The following is a 16507-nucleotide window of genomic DNA, read 5'->3' on the forward strand; positions in this document are numbered from 1 at the left end:
CTCACCGGTGGTCATAAGTATGGAAGCCAAATTTTTCTTTGCAGCGTAAGAAACAAAGCTAAAGATGAGGTCACAGAAAGTCCCTCAACTAAACTAGATGAACAAATCTTCAACCTTGCGGAATTGCTTTACTCCTGGGATCAGGATATTTGAAGTCTAATGGCAAACATTTGCTTTGACAGGGCTGTGTAGCTATTGTTGATATTTCATATCTGTCCATCATCTTTATTTATCCTTCATTGTAATGTTCCATCAATAGCCACTTGCTCTTTGTATCTCTGGGTAGCGGTATTATAGTCTGTGTTGCAGTTTTGGCAACTGACGTACGCCCGGATTGTCTGGGGCAGTGATTCTCGATGCTGGCTACACATTAGGATCACCTGGAGAACTCTTAAATATATCAATTTAATCAATTAAATCAAAAGCCCAGGGATTGGGGCTCAGGCTTTGGCAAGTTTCAGAAACTCCCCAGGTGATTCTAATATGTAGCCAGGGTTGGAAACCCTGGGCTAGAGCATTGGAGAGGGCTGCTTATTTAACCTTTTTGTTTTTCCCCCCAGGGTTGACTAAGTTAAATCTCTTTCTAGCACATTTCTGTGTTTATTTTCAGAAGGCAGTCTATTTCTGTATTTCCAAGTTCTTGGGGATATCTCTTTGTAGCCTCAAAGAACAGTCAATAGACAAGTGCTCTACTTTAAGATGATTTAATTTTGCCAAGTTAGGGCTTTTTATTGCTCTTTTTCAATATTTGAATGTGCAGTGTTTCTCAACCTTGACTGCATTTGTCTGCCCCTGACTGCAGCTAGGAAACTTTAAAAAAATATCAATGCCCTGGTAGAGTCACATCCCTAGAAATTCTAATCAAATTGGTCTAGGGTGCAGCCTGGACATTGGGATTTTTAGAGAGACTCCCCAGGTCATATGGTAATAGACTCTTAGCAGAAAAGTCTTGTAAATATATTCAAGATCAGTAAACGACCTGATAGGTAAATGATATGCCTAATCTCTGGTCAAACTGAGGCTGAAAACCCAGCAGTTCCACTGGCAGCCAGCCAACCTGGGCTGCATGTGGGAACTGCCTGGGATCAGGGAGCTTTTAAAACTACTGATGTCCATGCCCTAGCCCTAGCAATTATGATGTAATTAGTCTGCCAAATAGCTTGGATTTCAGAACTCTTGAAGGCTTTCCAGGGGATTCTGGTACACAGCGAAGGTTGAGAACCACAATTTAGCCTTGCCTACCAAACACGTGGCCTATTTAGTCAGTTTCAGTAGTTTAAGTCATATGAAAGTTTTTAAGGGTAACTGCACATGCATTTCATCTACCAGAGCCCTCAATGACTTAATAAGTTGATGGTATATTCTTGCTTCCTCTCCCCAACCACAATATGTGTTATTTCAGAATTAAAGGACTGAACTGTGAAAACTGAATGTGGGATGGAACCCTATTATTTTGAGTTACTTATTCTTCATACCTCTGTTACAGAATTTTGGCTTCCTTTGGTCTGATTTCTGTCGTTGTGTTGAACGCAAGTTTCTAAAGGGCAAGCCCAATCTTTTTGACTTGTTTAATTGACCATTTAACACCCATATATATCTTTTCATATTTCAATTCACTTATTATCTTTCTAGATTTCAGTTAGACTTAAATAGCTGCTGATTCAATTCCCACTAAGGCTGAATCTCAGAACCCACTGGCCACACAGTGGTATAGGTTGTAGGGGAGGAAAAGCTTTTTCCTCTCTCCTTCTTGGTTCTTTGGCTGGTCTAGTAATTAAATTAGCATAAGACAGATTAACAAGAATAGAACAAATTTAATTACGTACATCTTTGGGAGCCCCAAAGAGATGAGACCCAAGAGTAAGTGAGGCAGTTGAGGCTTACATACCATCCTGAGCTAAGGACTGGGATAGGGCCCTGGGGCTTCGGAGGGGAAGAGGTAATTCACAGGATGATGAGAAGAGTGGGTGTTTGGTAGTTAGATGTTTGCCTCGCTGTACACTTGGGTTGTTCAGATAAAAATTTCTCTCTGACAGTAGCTCTTTCTCTGAGCCAGGTCCTCTATATTCATTCTTTTAGGCAGTTTGTGGGGAGTGCTAAAAAGCCCATCCTGAGTCTTTGGGGGGCTTAATTGTCTTCAGCTGAAAATAATCCACATGCCAAAGTGGCACATTTGGGGGAGGCTCCTCGTGAACTCCTTCGAGGTGAAGCCATGTTTGAGCTAGGCCTCATTTTTACCTCTCCGAGAAAAGTGTCATTAAGACCATTGCTGAGCAGGCTTTGCAGAGACTGTGCTTCTTCCTTGAAAAAGAGTCTCTTTTGAAAGGAAAACTCATGCGTTTAACTAGTGACAATAAAGTAGAGGAGATGATATTGATTTTTTGGAACCAACACACAGTTTTTATTACAGTTCAACAAAATTGCCAATATCCTTCTTAAAGAAAGCATTTTAATAAAATTGACCTCCTTGGTGGAGAAATGGTGCCAGTTTTTCATTTGCAAACAGTTGCCACTGGGGGTCACCATTACAATAGCTAAGCTTTGCCAGCAGCTCTGAAGCTGTGACTGCGACTTGCCTAAAACGAGGGGGAAGATGGGGGAAGGATTAATATCTTTCCAGCAGCTTCTTTTCCTCAGTATCTCAGGGAGGCATTGTTCAGATACAAAGATAAATATTTGTGTTTTGTGGGTAGGATACTCGCCTGGGCTAAGAAGGGATTCAATAAATTGTCTTGTCTGTCTAATAGAGAAGACGATTCTTCATGGTTATAGCTCGTCTCTGAGGTCTGTGCCATCCCTCAGAGAAGGTGATCAATATGCACTTTTCTGCCCTTATTTTTCAAAAATTTAACTAGGATTTGTCTGCAGCATGTTTTAAATCACTCAGCTTTGTTTTCTTTATTTTATGAGGACCACCCCTTACCGTCTTACCGTATTAGTCAATACGTTGTTTCTGCCTAGAAAATCTCTTCAGCTGTTTGCTTCTTATATATTAAATCGCTGCCACTGTCGTTACATAAGGGACATTTAATAAATAACCCAACCAAAGCCAGAGGCCCCTAGGGTGGAAATCCACATAGGACACACCAGGCTTTTGGGCCATGAGAGGAAATGTGTGAGCAAATCCTGCGGTGTAGATGTGTGAGGTAGCAGCCCAGGCAGGAGAGGGAGGGTGACAGCAGGTGGCACTCTGATGTGTCTTAAACAGGCCATCTTAACTGCTGGGTGGACTCCACTCATGTTCAACTTCCCGTGAGTAAACCCCTTTTTATAAACCCTCCTGACATTCATTGTTTACTCAGTATGTTTAACATTCATCAAACATTCCCATGGTGGGAGCCATAGTTAAAACAGTGCATAAGGCAGAATTACTGCCGTTAAGACTTTTTTGGGTTGTGACCTGGGCACACAGGGCCTACAACTCAGAAGTACCTTCTCATATGTGGAATCTTAAAAAAAAAAAAAGAAAGAAAGAAAAAAGAAGACACTAATGGACTTATGTACAAAACAGAAACAGACTCACAGACATAGTAAACAAACTTATGGTTATGGGGGTGGGGAAGAGGGTGGGAAAGGATAAATTGGGAGTTTAAGATTTGCAGATACTAACTACTATATATAAAATAGATAAACAACAGATTTCTCCTTATAGCACAGGGAACTATATTCAATATCTTGTAGTACCCTAAAATGAGAAAGAATATGAAAAGGAATTTATGTGTGTATATGTATAACTGAACCATTATGCTGTACAACAGAAATTGACACATTGTAACTGACTATACTTCAGTTAAAAAAAAAAAGAAGTATCTCCTCACTCGCATTCACTGTCTTAAAATTTCTAATACTATTCTTGGGGGGCTGGGTAGTTAGGTTTGTTTTAGTTCGTATAAACTTTTTTTTTTTTCAAATAGAAGTATTGCAGATTGAACTTAGGACCTCGTGCATGCTAAGCACACACTCTACCACTGAGCTAGACCCTCCCCACCCCCATTACTTTTGAAACAAGGGTCCCTGCATTTTCATTTTGCTTTGGCCTGGCAAATTATATAGCTGGTCCTGAATACCTTGAAGAGGGTTCCTACTGTAGCGGGGAGACAAAGGAATAAAGTATAATGAGTAATAGAATGCTAATATTAAAGAAGTGGTCTATTAGCGATATGAACAAAATATTAAGGAAAGAATGTTATTCTGTCTTCAGGAAAGAGGAGCGAATTGAGGAAGGTTTCATTCGTGATTCAAATACTAATAAGTACTTACTATGTTCAGGGCAGTGCTAAATGGTTCAGAGGATTCAAAAATGAATTGGCCATGAATCCTGCCATCCATCACAAGGTAACTCAGTGTATAAAAAACATATATAGGGCAGAATGAATTTGATATGATTAGACAGGATATGTGACTGGGATGGAATATTTATGTGAATGATTCATCTTTCCTACCTTCCTGTTTTCTTTTTCTAATCTAGTCCATGCAGGTCAGCTAAACTAATCTAACACACTCTTTTGATAACTCCCTTTTCCCGAAATACTCATAGGATTCTCATTGCCTCTCCAGATAGTCTAGACCCCCTTAGCCTGGCATTCAAGATACCCTGAGATATGGCTTCAGCCCTCATACTTCATAGTTAACTAAATGCTTTATTACTCTCTTAAGTGATTACTTCCCCTCGGACCAGATTGGGCCATCTGAAGTCCTAATGTGTTAGTTACATTTTGCTATATAACAAATTACCCCGATATTTAGTAGCTTAAAACAAAACAAAAAAAACCCCACATTTGTTATCTCAGTTTCTGTGGATTAGGAATCTGGAAGGAGCTTAGCTGCATGGTTCTGTTCTTGATTTGGCAGGAGAGAGAAGCTGACAGTGTAAAAGGAAGCTGAAACAGAGTCCCAGACATAAATGGGGTTGCACCTCTAGAGAAAGGAGCAAAGATACTACTGAATTCTTAGACATTCTTGGTTGAGTTGAAGCATCCTACTTAGTAAAACACTCCCTCGCTCCAAGGGCTTCCCATTTACATTGAGATATTTGGATTTTAGTAGTTACTGCTAGCTTAATACTGTTCTGGATTTTACTTACTCTTCTATAAAGGGTTAACTATATCATTTAGTTTGTGGATGTAGAATTATAAGAACTACTACCTGAATAGGATAGCGACAGAACTCAGGGAGAAACAGATATCCCCTGAGAATCATGGACTCTGAAACTGATAAACAGCTTTTACATTGGTTCCCAAAGCCCCTCTCTTGGATGAGTGACTGTTATCTTATGGGGGAAAACAGAATATGTTTGCACTTGTTCAGAGGACAGTTTGAATAAGTTGGTTAGGGCTCATATTTGAGCTCATATTTCTAGGAAGAACACTGGTTCCTGGCAGCTAGTGAAGGTTGAAATGTACTAGATATATATTTCTGCCATTGTTAAAGATCTGATCAGATCCAGGAACCATAGGCACATCATTGGGACTTCATGTTGACAGGCTCCACTAATCAACTACCCATTAATTCAACTTTGAACCCACCTAATATACCAGTAAGCCTGAATTCTTCCATCTGAGCCATGAAGATATTATGATACTTGTCAAGAAAACCTACAGGTAGAGTTAGAAGAAAACTACAAAGGGGAGAGGCAGAGAGATGATGTCCCCTCACACAAAGGGGCCTATGGGATTATGGGCTCTCTGTCCTTGATCTTGGATATCTGTCTCTTTATCTTTAATTGTCCTGGGAGAAGCTTGTTACCATGGGACTAGAAGTGAAGGTACATTTTCTAAGGAGGAGTTGGCTTTCAAATAATGACCTGAAACTGTTGCACAGTGTTCTGTGACAAACCTCCTGTGGCCCTGCTCTAATTAGAACTCTGGAAATGAAGTTAGTTAGATGTGGATTAGGATGATGCAGTTGCAAGGTTGGGAGGACTCTGAAAGGGCATCTTGTATAACCCATGTCTGAATTCCCTTTAAAAAGCAGCCTCTGTCACAGAGATTAAATCCACACTTGTACAAGATGCTTAGCGCCAGGGCAGTTTTACTTTACAGAAGTCCTGCCATATATTGAACTGAACTCTTTCTTCCTGTAGCTTCTTCTGTTGGGTCTTTGGGGTTGTAACAAGACAGTTGAGTCTCTTGTAAAACAGTTCTTTAAATTTTTTATATGGCTTGATTCCTAAACACAAGTCACCTAGTACATTTCTGCTTTCTTGATGAAACAGTGAAAAGATCTGACACTTTTTAACTTTCAAACCTAACCCTGCAAAGTAAGATGTGAGTCTAACTTCTATCACTCTGCTTCTATTCTTGCCCCTGTGTTATTTTTAACCCTGAAACTGGAGTTTATTTTTTAAATTATTTAATTCATTGAATTTATTTTTAATTAGTTTAATTTAAAAACAAATGTTGATGGGTAATTGACATATCACATATAAGGGGGTCGAGAAGTACAAGTTTCCAAGGGAGTGTATGGCTCGGTGGTAGAGCACATGCTTAACAGGCAAAACATCCTCGGTTCAATTCCTAGAACCTGCATTAACAATGAAAAAAGGTACAAATTTCCAGTTATTAGAGTTAACTTTAATCAGTTGAAGTCAGATAATTTCATTCCTCTAAAAATCTGTCCAAGGCTTCGCATTTCACACAGAATGCAAAGTCCTCATAATGGCCCAGAAATCCTATATGATCTGTCCCGTTACCCCACTGACCTTTTCTCTTATTGTGTCCCCTTTGCCAGCCCCCTGCTCCATCCACACTGACCACCTTGCTGTCTCTGGAACACGCCTCCCCATGAGGGTCCTTACTCTACCTGTCTCTCTCCCAGAACCTTCCTCTCCCTGATATCTCCCTGGTTTACCCTCCTACCCCCCATCTCACCCTTTCAATTACGCCCACCCTTTCCGCCCTGTTCCATGTTGCAAACTGCACCACTGCCCTGCTTCCTGTACTTCAGTTCCCTTTGCCCCTACTCGCCTTAGATTTATCCCTTTAAAATTTTTATTTTTATTTTTAATTTTTTAATTGAAATTGTCAGCCGTGGGAGGCTGGAGAGGGATCCGAGGAGGTGAGCTGCCCAACTGGAAGAAGGCGCGAGGAGCCCACATGGAGCAAAACAGCACTTTATTGCAGTACAAGCAGGTGGCGCGCGCTCAGGTGTACGCACTTGTCCGTTTATTATGCTAGTGGCGCATGCGTATTGTTTATAATGCTGACTCATGGCACTAGCGCATGCGTATACTTCTTACCTCGCATTTTCAGGTTATTGTGAACTTTGACCTGGGTCCCACGGCCTACTCACTTAAGACTGCCGACAGAAATATAGTCAGTTGACAATGGGGTAATTTCTGGTGTACAGCATAGTGATTCATTTATACATGTATAGACTCCTTTTCATATTCTTTTTCATTATAGGCTATTACAAGGTATTGAATGTACAAGGACCTTGTTGTTTAGACTTACCCTTTTTAACTCTTTATTATTTAATTTGCTTATTATGTCTATTGTTTGTTGTCTCCCCTCCCCCCACCCTTGAATGTGAGCTCAATAAGGGAAGGGACCTTCACCTGTTTGGTTCACTAATCTAGCCCGAATACCTAGATTTGTGCCTGGCCAGCACATCATCAGTAAACTTTGAATTTTATTTCATTCTTCTCAGCTGTTTCTTAATGGATCTGGAACTTTTCATTTTGTAGGTTTTTTTTTAGGAGTTAATCCTTGCTTCCTTCTTGAAAATCGTAAGTGCATCTTCAGGGGCATTTTGACTTTTCTTCATGTTTCCCAGGAGTAATTATTACCTGGGTGTGGGGGTGTTAGATGTTCATATCTATAAATTATTTATGGTAGAAAACATTATGTTCTGAAGTCCTGATTGTAGCATGGACTTTGAAAATGCCAGACCCCACAAGGGTTGGAATCCTAGTCTCATTATTTACTAACTCTGACACTAAGCAAGTGACTTATTTTATTTGAGCTTGAGTTTCTTCATTTATACTAAGAGGAATTAAAATCTGCCTCATAGGGTTTTTGTAAAGTTTAAATGAAATCATATACATAAATCTCCCAACATGGTTCCTAGACCAGTATTTTTAAATTGAATGTGTTTGCAAAATCACCTGAGAGTCTTCTTAAATTGCAGATTCTGACACAGCAGATCTGAGGTGAGGCCCAAAATTGTTTCTAAAAAGCTTCCAGGTGATACTGATGCTACTAGTCCATGGACCACACTCAATTGTTTACTGTTGAGATCCAAGTGCATTTAAAGTGGCTCACACTACTTTACATATTTGGTCTTCAGTTCCTTTTGTTTTATTTTACTTTTTTAATAGAGTTACTGGACTTCATGCATGCTAAGCATGTGCTCTACCATTGAGCTATTACCCCCTTACCCTATTCCCTTTAAATGAAGTTTGTTCTACTCTTTCCAGTTTGATGATCATTTTTGCTGATGGAAAGCTGGAAGTAACAGAGGAGAGGTTTTCCTTTCTCATTTGAAGTCTGTTCTTAGGACTTAGCTTTTCTTTTTCGTGTCATTTTTCTCATTCCTTTGTCATTTGCAGACTTGATTTTTTGGTCCTTATGTTCATGAGTCCATTCTTTTCCTGGCAATTATCAATGCCTACATGCTTCTTTTTCAGTTTTAAGTGTATGGACTTTTAAGATCTGAATTAATCAGGGAATCCCCTTTGCACAGTCAAGTAACATATCTCCTATAAACCCCAATATCAGAGAGTAACATTTTAAGACAAATTGCTAATGGGCATAGAATTCTGATTTAAAGGGTTTATTAATCACAAAGTTTATCCCTTTTCTCATACACAGACCCCCCCCCATTCATTCATTCATATTCTCTCTCTCTGAGAAACTTGTTCTAGTGAGAAGAAAAGTGGGAGGGGATGTAGTCTGTGTAGAACATCCCAGAAACTTCTCTTCCCTTGGGTAGTTTATATAACGCCAGAGATACTGCTTAAATGCCCTTTGCCCGTGGAGCTGCTCTGAGCTGCATTAGCATATCTATTAGTTTGTAGTTTTGAAGATCTGGAATTTTTATTCACTGTTATAATCAATTCAACTCAATTTCACAGAGACTTACAGAATTCCTACCTGTGCCAGTCACGGTGTGGCTAACGTTACAAAGATGTGCACGAACCTCCCTCGGGGGTGGGGCAGGACAGACACTTAAAAGAAACAAGTACATTGAAGTATATATAATATGTGCATACGGTACAGAGACAGCAGGCGGGGTGTAGGCTTAAGTGGGGAGAGGGGATGCTCAGGGAAGTCTTCACAAGGGAGGCTTCATTTTTTTATTTGTAAAGAATAAGGGTGAGGCCTTATTTCCATTAGATGGCATTGTAGCCAAGGAGACTAGAAAAACTAGAATTCTGGCTTCACTTGTAATTAGATCATTCCCTCTTCCGTGAGGTTCCTAAGGAAACTGTGCTCAAGAGAACAAAAAAGAAGACTATCAAAAGATCATCTTTTTGTTCATTGGATAAATGTTGCTCCCCCAAAGCTGGCTTCCATAAGTAGTGCAGGAACACCTGTCTCTCATTTTCCCCTGGAATCTCAGGCCTCCAGGCCCTCTAAATGACGGGAGCTCTTGATTGGGCAGGGACTACTGTGGGAGGAGGAGAACGCCTCCACTAGGCCCAACAGCTGCGTCGTAGGAGGGTGTGATGGGGAAAACAAAGCAGCCTGCGCCATTTCCTGCAGGAGAGTTCTGGAGGGAGGTGGGAGAGAGGAAGGAGCCTGGAATCAGATCATCTTGCTTCGCCCCTTTGACGGAGGAAGTCGAAGAGAAGTGACCTCTCACCCTGCAGTAGATCGTTTGCCAAGTTGCTCATAATAGTCCCTTCCTGTTGGACATGACTTGGCTGCTCCCTGCAGCACGAAGTGGACTGGATTTCGCCCGCTCTTCTGTCTGGGCCGGCCTGACTTGCTCTGACCAACCCAGGGCGGCCGGCGCGCGTTGTATGCGCTCTGGAGCTGAGGCGGCAGGAGGCTTTGTAGTTTCTTCCGCTCCCTTGGAGCCCTGAGATGGTCGTGTGAAGAAGTCAGGCCAGCCTCCTTGTGGATGATAGGACACAATGAGGAGAGAGAAGCCAGGCTTGCAAACAACAGGAGCCGCCAGACAGGTGAGTGAAGCCGTAATGGACCATCCCGTCCCTCTGAGGAGCAAGGGCCGCAGAAGCAATGCCCAAATGAGTCCAGACCGAATCACTGAGCCGGAGCATCGGGAGTGGCATTTAGGCCACCCTGATTTGAGGCAGTTTGTTTTGCAGCACTAGATAACTGATAGAAACATCTGACAATAGTGGGCTAATTATTGGGCTGGAATCTGACTAATCAGATTTGAAACGCCTTTTCTGGAAGGCCTCTAGGACAAGGCCTGGGCTAAGGGTCTGAGGAAGGAGATAAACCCTCCTCTGCATGGTTACCGGGAGGCTTCACATCCAAGCAACTTTCTAAAAGAGTACCTTTCAATACATAGCTCTTTTGAAATTCTTTGGTAGGTTGGTTTCTTTGATTGTAAGCAATAGCTCAGAACCTTTAACAGCCCCCTCCTCGCCTCACACTTGGCAGTATTAAAGACCAAAGAACTCTGCAAAGTGTTGCTTGAGGGGGTCTTCTTTGCCTGTTCTCTGTTTAAGCCCCCGTTTTCTGTTGCTTTTGACAGCTTTCAGGAACTTGATGTTTCAGGTGTTCTCTGATTTCCACCCTCCCACTTTCAGCAATATAATCACCCTTTGCCATTAGCCTCTCACTCCCCACCTGGGGCTTAGGCTTGCGCGCCCTTAATCCCACAGCGGGTCCTGTCCCCCCTCAACTCTGGGTTCCAGGACGAACCACAGTCTGCTTCCACCTCCCCTTACCAGGTAAGGGGATCTGACCAGACCGTTCTCGACACTCACAACCGAGACTCACCATTATCTTGTCTCAGGCGTCTCTTCCGTTCCTATTAAAATGATACCGTCGTTTTAGATTGTGGAGACAGCATGCAATCTTGGTTATGTCCTCTTTGATGTAGAAAGAAAGTTTTAAACTACTAAATAAAGCTCTTAAAATATTGTTTATTTTGAGGTAGAGTATGTTGAAACCTGGGGCAAGTCTCATTCCTGTTTCAGGGTCTGAACTTTTCTTAGTTTTCAGTTCTTTCCATGGTTTTTGCACTTCAGTCATCTCTCTGTTCACATGTCACCTCCAGGAAGAATCCTTCCTTAATCACCTACCTTCCCAGCCAGTCTCTAGTCTTTTTTTTTTTTTTTCCCAGTCTCTAGTCTCTTAAGCAGATGAATTTTTTTCCTAGATCTTCTCACTTCCTGACTACATATATATGTATCCATACATATGAATATATGTGTATGTATGTATATATATATTTATTTTTTATTGGCTTATAACATTATATAAGTTTCATGTGCACAATATTATATTTTGACTTCTGTGTACACTACAGCGTGTTCACTACCAAAAGTTTAGTTTTTCTATCCATTACTGTACAATCGAACCCCTTTACCTGTGATAACCACTCCTCTGTTCTCTGTATCTGTGTGTTGTTATTTGGTTTGATTTGTTCATTTATTTGGGGCATTTTGTTTGTTTTTTTATATTCCACACATGAGTGAAATCGTATGGTATTTATCTTTCTCCATCTGATTTATTTCGCTTAGCATAATACCCTCAAGGTCCATCCATGTTGTCACAAATGGCAAGATTTCATCATTTTTATGGCTGGGTAGTATTCCATTGTATTAAAATACACCACATCTTCTTTATCCATTCATCTGTCTATGGACACTTAAGATTGTTTCCATATCTCAGCTATTGTAAATAGTGCTGGGATGAACATTGGGGTGCATGTATCTTTTCAAGTTAATGTTTTCATGTTCTTTGGATCAGTACCCGGAAGTAGAATAGCTGGATCATACGGCAGTTCTGTTCTTAATTTTTTGAGGAACCTCCATACTGTTTCCTGTAGTGGCTGCACCCATTTACATTCCCACCAAAAGTGTATTAGGGTTCCCTTTTCTCCACACCCTCTCCAACACTTACTTCTTACTTTTTTGATAATAGCCATTCTGATAGGTGTGAGGTGATATCTCATTATGGTTTTGATTTGCATTTCCCTAATACTTAGTAATATTGAACATCTCTTCATGTGCCTGTTGGTCATCTGTATGTCTTCTTTGGAAAAATGTCTATTTAGCTCCTCTACTTAGTTTTAAAATTGGGTTTGGTTTATTAAGTTTTATTAGTTCTTTATGTATTTTAGATACTAACCCCTTATTGCAATATGATATGCATATATTTTCCCATTTGGTAGGTTGTCTTTTCATTTTGATGATAGTTTCCTTTGCTGTGGTAGAATCTTACTAGTTTGATGTGCCCGTTAATTTTCTTTTGTTTCCCTTGTCTGAGGAGACATATCCAGAAAGATACTACTAAGCCCAATGTCAAATAGCAAACCGCCAATGTTTTCTTCTAGAAGTTTTTTGGCTTCAGGTCTTACATAGGATTTCTTCTCCTTCCCCATTGCCTCCTTCTTTGCCTCTGCCTCCTCCTCCTTTTGGTCCTTGATTCTTTCTCCTCTTCTACATGTATCGTTTCTAGATTTCTTTCTTCATGCTCACTAATTCTCTTCCATATAGTCTGCTCTATTTCCAGCGCTTTTAATGCATTCTTCATCTTACTTATGGAGCTCTTCAGCTTCAGAATTCTTGTTTGATTCTTTTTTAGAGTTTCAATCTCTTTGACAAAGTATTCCTTCTGTTCATTCATTTTCTTCCTCTTGTTGAATGCCTTTCTGAGTTTTCTTAAAGTGCCTTGAGTTTCTTCGTGACAACTACTTTGAATTCTTTTCTCATGACAACGATTTTGAATTCTCTACCAGTTAGATTGCAGTATTCCATGACTTTAAGTCTGGTTTCTGGAGAATTGTCTTTTTCTTTTAGTGATACCGTGTTACCATGGTTCTTCATGGTACTTGATGAGTTTTTTTCTCTGCTGGTACATTTGAGGTAGTGAACACCTTTCTTAGGTAAAGCTGTTTTTTTTTTTTCTTTTTTTAAACTTGATTTTATTGATTCAACAGGTTAGTAATTAGAGGCTTTTTTCTTTGTTTGTTTTCAAGTAGGTGGCACCCTGGCACAAGTTTTGGTTTGTCTTACCTGAGTTGATTCTGGTTATATTTGAGAGTCATCACTTCCTACCCTCCACCACCCATGTCAGTGGTGTTACCTGGTGCCCTCCTTGACACTGCTTGTGCCTCTGGGGTCCTTGGTGCCTTGCTGCTCCTAATGTTGCTGGTGTTGCCCCCTGGGGCACTGGGATGGTGGACTCCTCTGTGTCTGGGGTCTCGTGGGCTGTAGGCTCTGCTGCAGTGAGGGTAGGTAGGAGGGAGGGAGAGGGCCGGATCACGGGTATCTCTGCCATGATCAGGATTGTTGGGTTTGCAGGCACCGCTGCTGAGTGGAGGCAGTGGGTAGAGTCTCAGGCAGCCCTGTAGATGGATAGGGAGGGTCACAGGCCTTGCTGCTGCTGCTGTCTGCCTGTGGCTATGAGTGCTGGGAGGCTGGTGTCCTGTACGCTCCTTTCCCTGTTGCTACTAGGTTCTCTGGGGCTATAAGCTCAGCTGCCATGGCTGGGGATCCAGGGTGGTGGCACCTCCTCCACTGTGCCCCCAGTCCTGCCTGCTCGTCATACTGTAGTCCACTTGCCTTTAGGTGTACAGATGTGTGGAATTCTCTGGCGTCCTGGTGTTCTGGGAGAGGCACCTTTGTTGAATTATAGATGTTTTACTGGTTATAGATTGAAGGGGAGAGACGAAGGGAATATGCCAAATCACCATGATGCTGACATCACTCTCCTATTATATTTTTATTTGTCTACCACAAGGGTAGGATCTTTGCCTTGTTCTCTGCTGTATCTAAAACCTAAAAAAGTGCTCAGAGCATAATAGATGCTTAGTAAACATTTGCTATATACGTAGATGAATACAGAATGCCCTATGTTTGTGTCTATTATTTTGATAAAAATTCCTACTGTGACTTCATTCATGTCATAGATAATGCTGTTCAGCAGCATATAGTGAAGGAAAGAGCTCTGTGGCATACCACTAGAGATAACTTCCCCACTGAATGAGAACAAATAATCAATACTTAGAAGTTTTAATTATTTAAGTATTGGTTTTGCCCTCATAAGAGAATCCTCTAGGCCATAGTTGAGTACTTTATCCACAAGAGCATTGTTGTAGGGTGACCAACTTGTCTTGGTTTGCCTGGAACTTTCTTGATTTTAAAACAGGAATTCCTATGTCTTTTCAGACACCCTCAGTCCTGAGCAAACCAAGACAATTGGTATCACCCTAACATGAGATAATGTTCTGAACGCTCCGTACATGATGTCTGTGTCAATCCTCTGAGTTATTACTTTGGTTTCCTACCAGAAACCAAATGAGATTTGCTTGCTATGCTTTGTTAATGAAGTCATGTTGCTAATTCATGATCTAAATGTTCATAATTCATCTTTAGTGATCGCTTCTAGTACCTTTTCATGGATTAATCTCAAACTAGCTAGCCTGTACCTCCCAGTAGAGATGACACTCATTTTTGAATACTGGGATATTTGAATTCAAGTTCTCTGGCATATCCCTTTTTTCCTCCCAGAATTTTCAAGTATAAAAGACAGCGGTGCCAAGGTTTTATGCCTGCTTTGTCCTTAAGATGTCTAAAGGCAGTGTATGCCGGGAGGTGTTTGTTGTCCTAGAAGCCCAAGGTACTAGGAAGATCTGAGGGCTCATCTTTTGGGATTTGTGGGTCTGTGCCTTAGCAGGATGCCTGTTGATGGTAAGACCAGGGAAGTACACATTCTATTACTTAGCCTCTTAATTTGAATCTTTAATCAATTGGCTGTGAATTAGCCTGCCTAAAGAACCTTCTGGAACTTTTGTTTAACTCATAATACATTATATATTTTTCATTTACAGGTTGATTTATGCTGGCCCAAATCTATATATTATAAAATCTAAGAAAGTAGGTTGTGTGCTTTGTTTTAATATGGATATAGAACTTAGAACTGTAAATGTTTCCTAAATGTTGATATTTCTAGACTCCATCATGTCCAAATGACCTCATACTTTCTGCACTGCCCCTTAAATATTGGTGTTCCCTAAATCTCTGTCTCTTGTGCATCTATCATCTCATAGGATAGCTGCTTTTTCACCCTTGGATTCAACTCCTTCCCATAAGGAATATCTCCCACATCCAAGTCATACCTCTAGTCCCTTTTTTCCCCTCTGAGCTTCTTAATTACGTAGCCAACTGTCTTCACTAAGAATTGCATCCAATAACTCTCCACCCTACCTGTGCCCTGCCTTGTTCCTCCTGTATTTCTTATCTAATATTATGTTAGGATTATAATCAAGATGCCTGGCCCTAGTTCCAGGTCATAAAATTGTGGGTACCAGGGAAGTATCCTAAAGTAAGTCCTGTGTCAGAACTTGGAAGGCCAGGTGGAGATCAGGGGCAACCAGAAACCTAAGCAAGCAAAAGCATTTGGATATCAAGTGCAAAGAAGTAGGAAAGGATTTCAGAGGAATGAAGAAAAAAATTTGGCGTACGCCAGGAAGATGGATGTCTAGGCAAGTCCAAGGATGGTTGAGGAAGGCTCTTATCAAGACTTAGTTCTGTCTCTAGCCTTCATCTCTTGTGTAGTGTACTTGGTATTGAGGTCTGGTTACTCAGTAGACAAACTGTCACTATGCTGGGAAAAATGGGGCATGGACCAATCTGACTTCTATACTATATATCATTCCCCATTTTACCAATCACATATGAACTAACTCATGCTACAGAAACACATGTAATGGAATAGTTGGTCATTGACCTATTATCTCATTAATCTTTATCCAGCCCCGTGAGGCTTAGTCCATTTGGGCTGCTCTAACTGAATACCATAGTCTGGGTGACTTATATACAACAGAAATTTATTTCTCACAGTTCTGGAGGCCCAAGATAAAAGTGCCAGTAGATTTGGAGTCTGGTGAGGACCCACTTCCTGCTTCACAGACGGCCTTCTTTTCACCATGTCCTCACATGGCAGAAGGGGTGAGGGCCTTCTCTGGGGCCTTTTTCATAAGGGCACTGATCCTTATAATTACCTCCCAAAGGCCCCACCTACAAATACCTTCACAATGGGGATTAGGTTTCAACATAAGAATTTGAGGTGGATATATTCATCCCATAGCAAGGTATCATCCCTATTTTTCTGATGAGAAAACTGAACACTAAAGAAGTTACATAGCTTGTCCAAAACCATGTAATTAATGGATTTATTAAGGTAGGATTGTGTGGGAAGAATTAACTCTGAAATCAAAACAGTTAAACACAACAAAGTTCTATTGTGCTTATTGTGTTTATTTATTCTCACTCATGTTACATATCTGATGTGGGTTAGTCGGGGGCTCTACTTAATATAGCTATTAAGAGGCTCAAGATGACGTAGGCTCTGCACCTTGT

Source organism: Camelus bactrianus, chromosome X (genome assembly GCF_048773025.1).
Source record: "Camelus bactrianus isolate YW-2024 breed Bactrian camel chromosome X, ASM4877302v1, whole genome shotgun sequence".
NCBI classification, from domain to species: Eukaryota; Metazoa; Chordata; class Mammalia; order Artiodactyla; family Camelidae; genus Camelus; species Camelus bactrianus.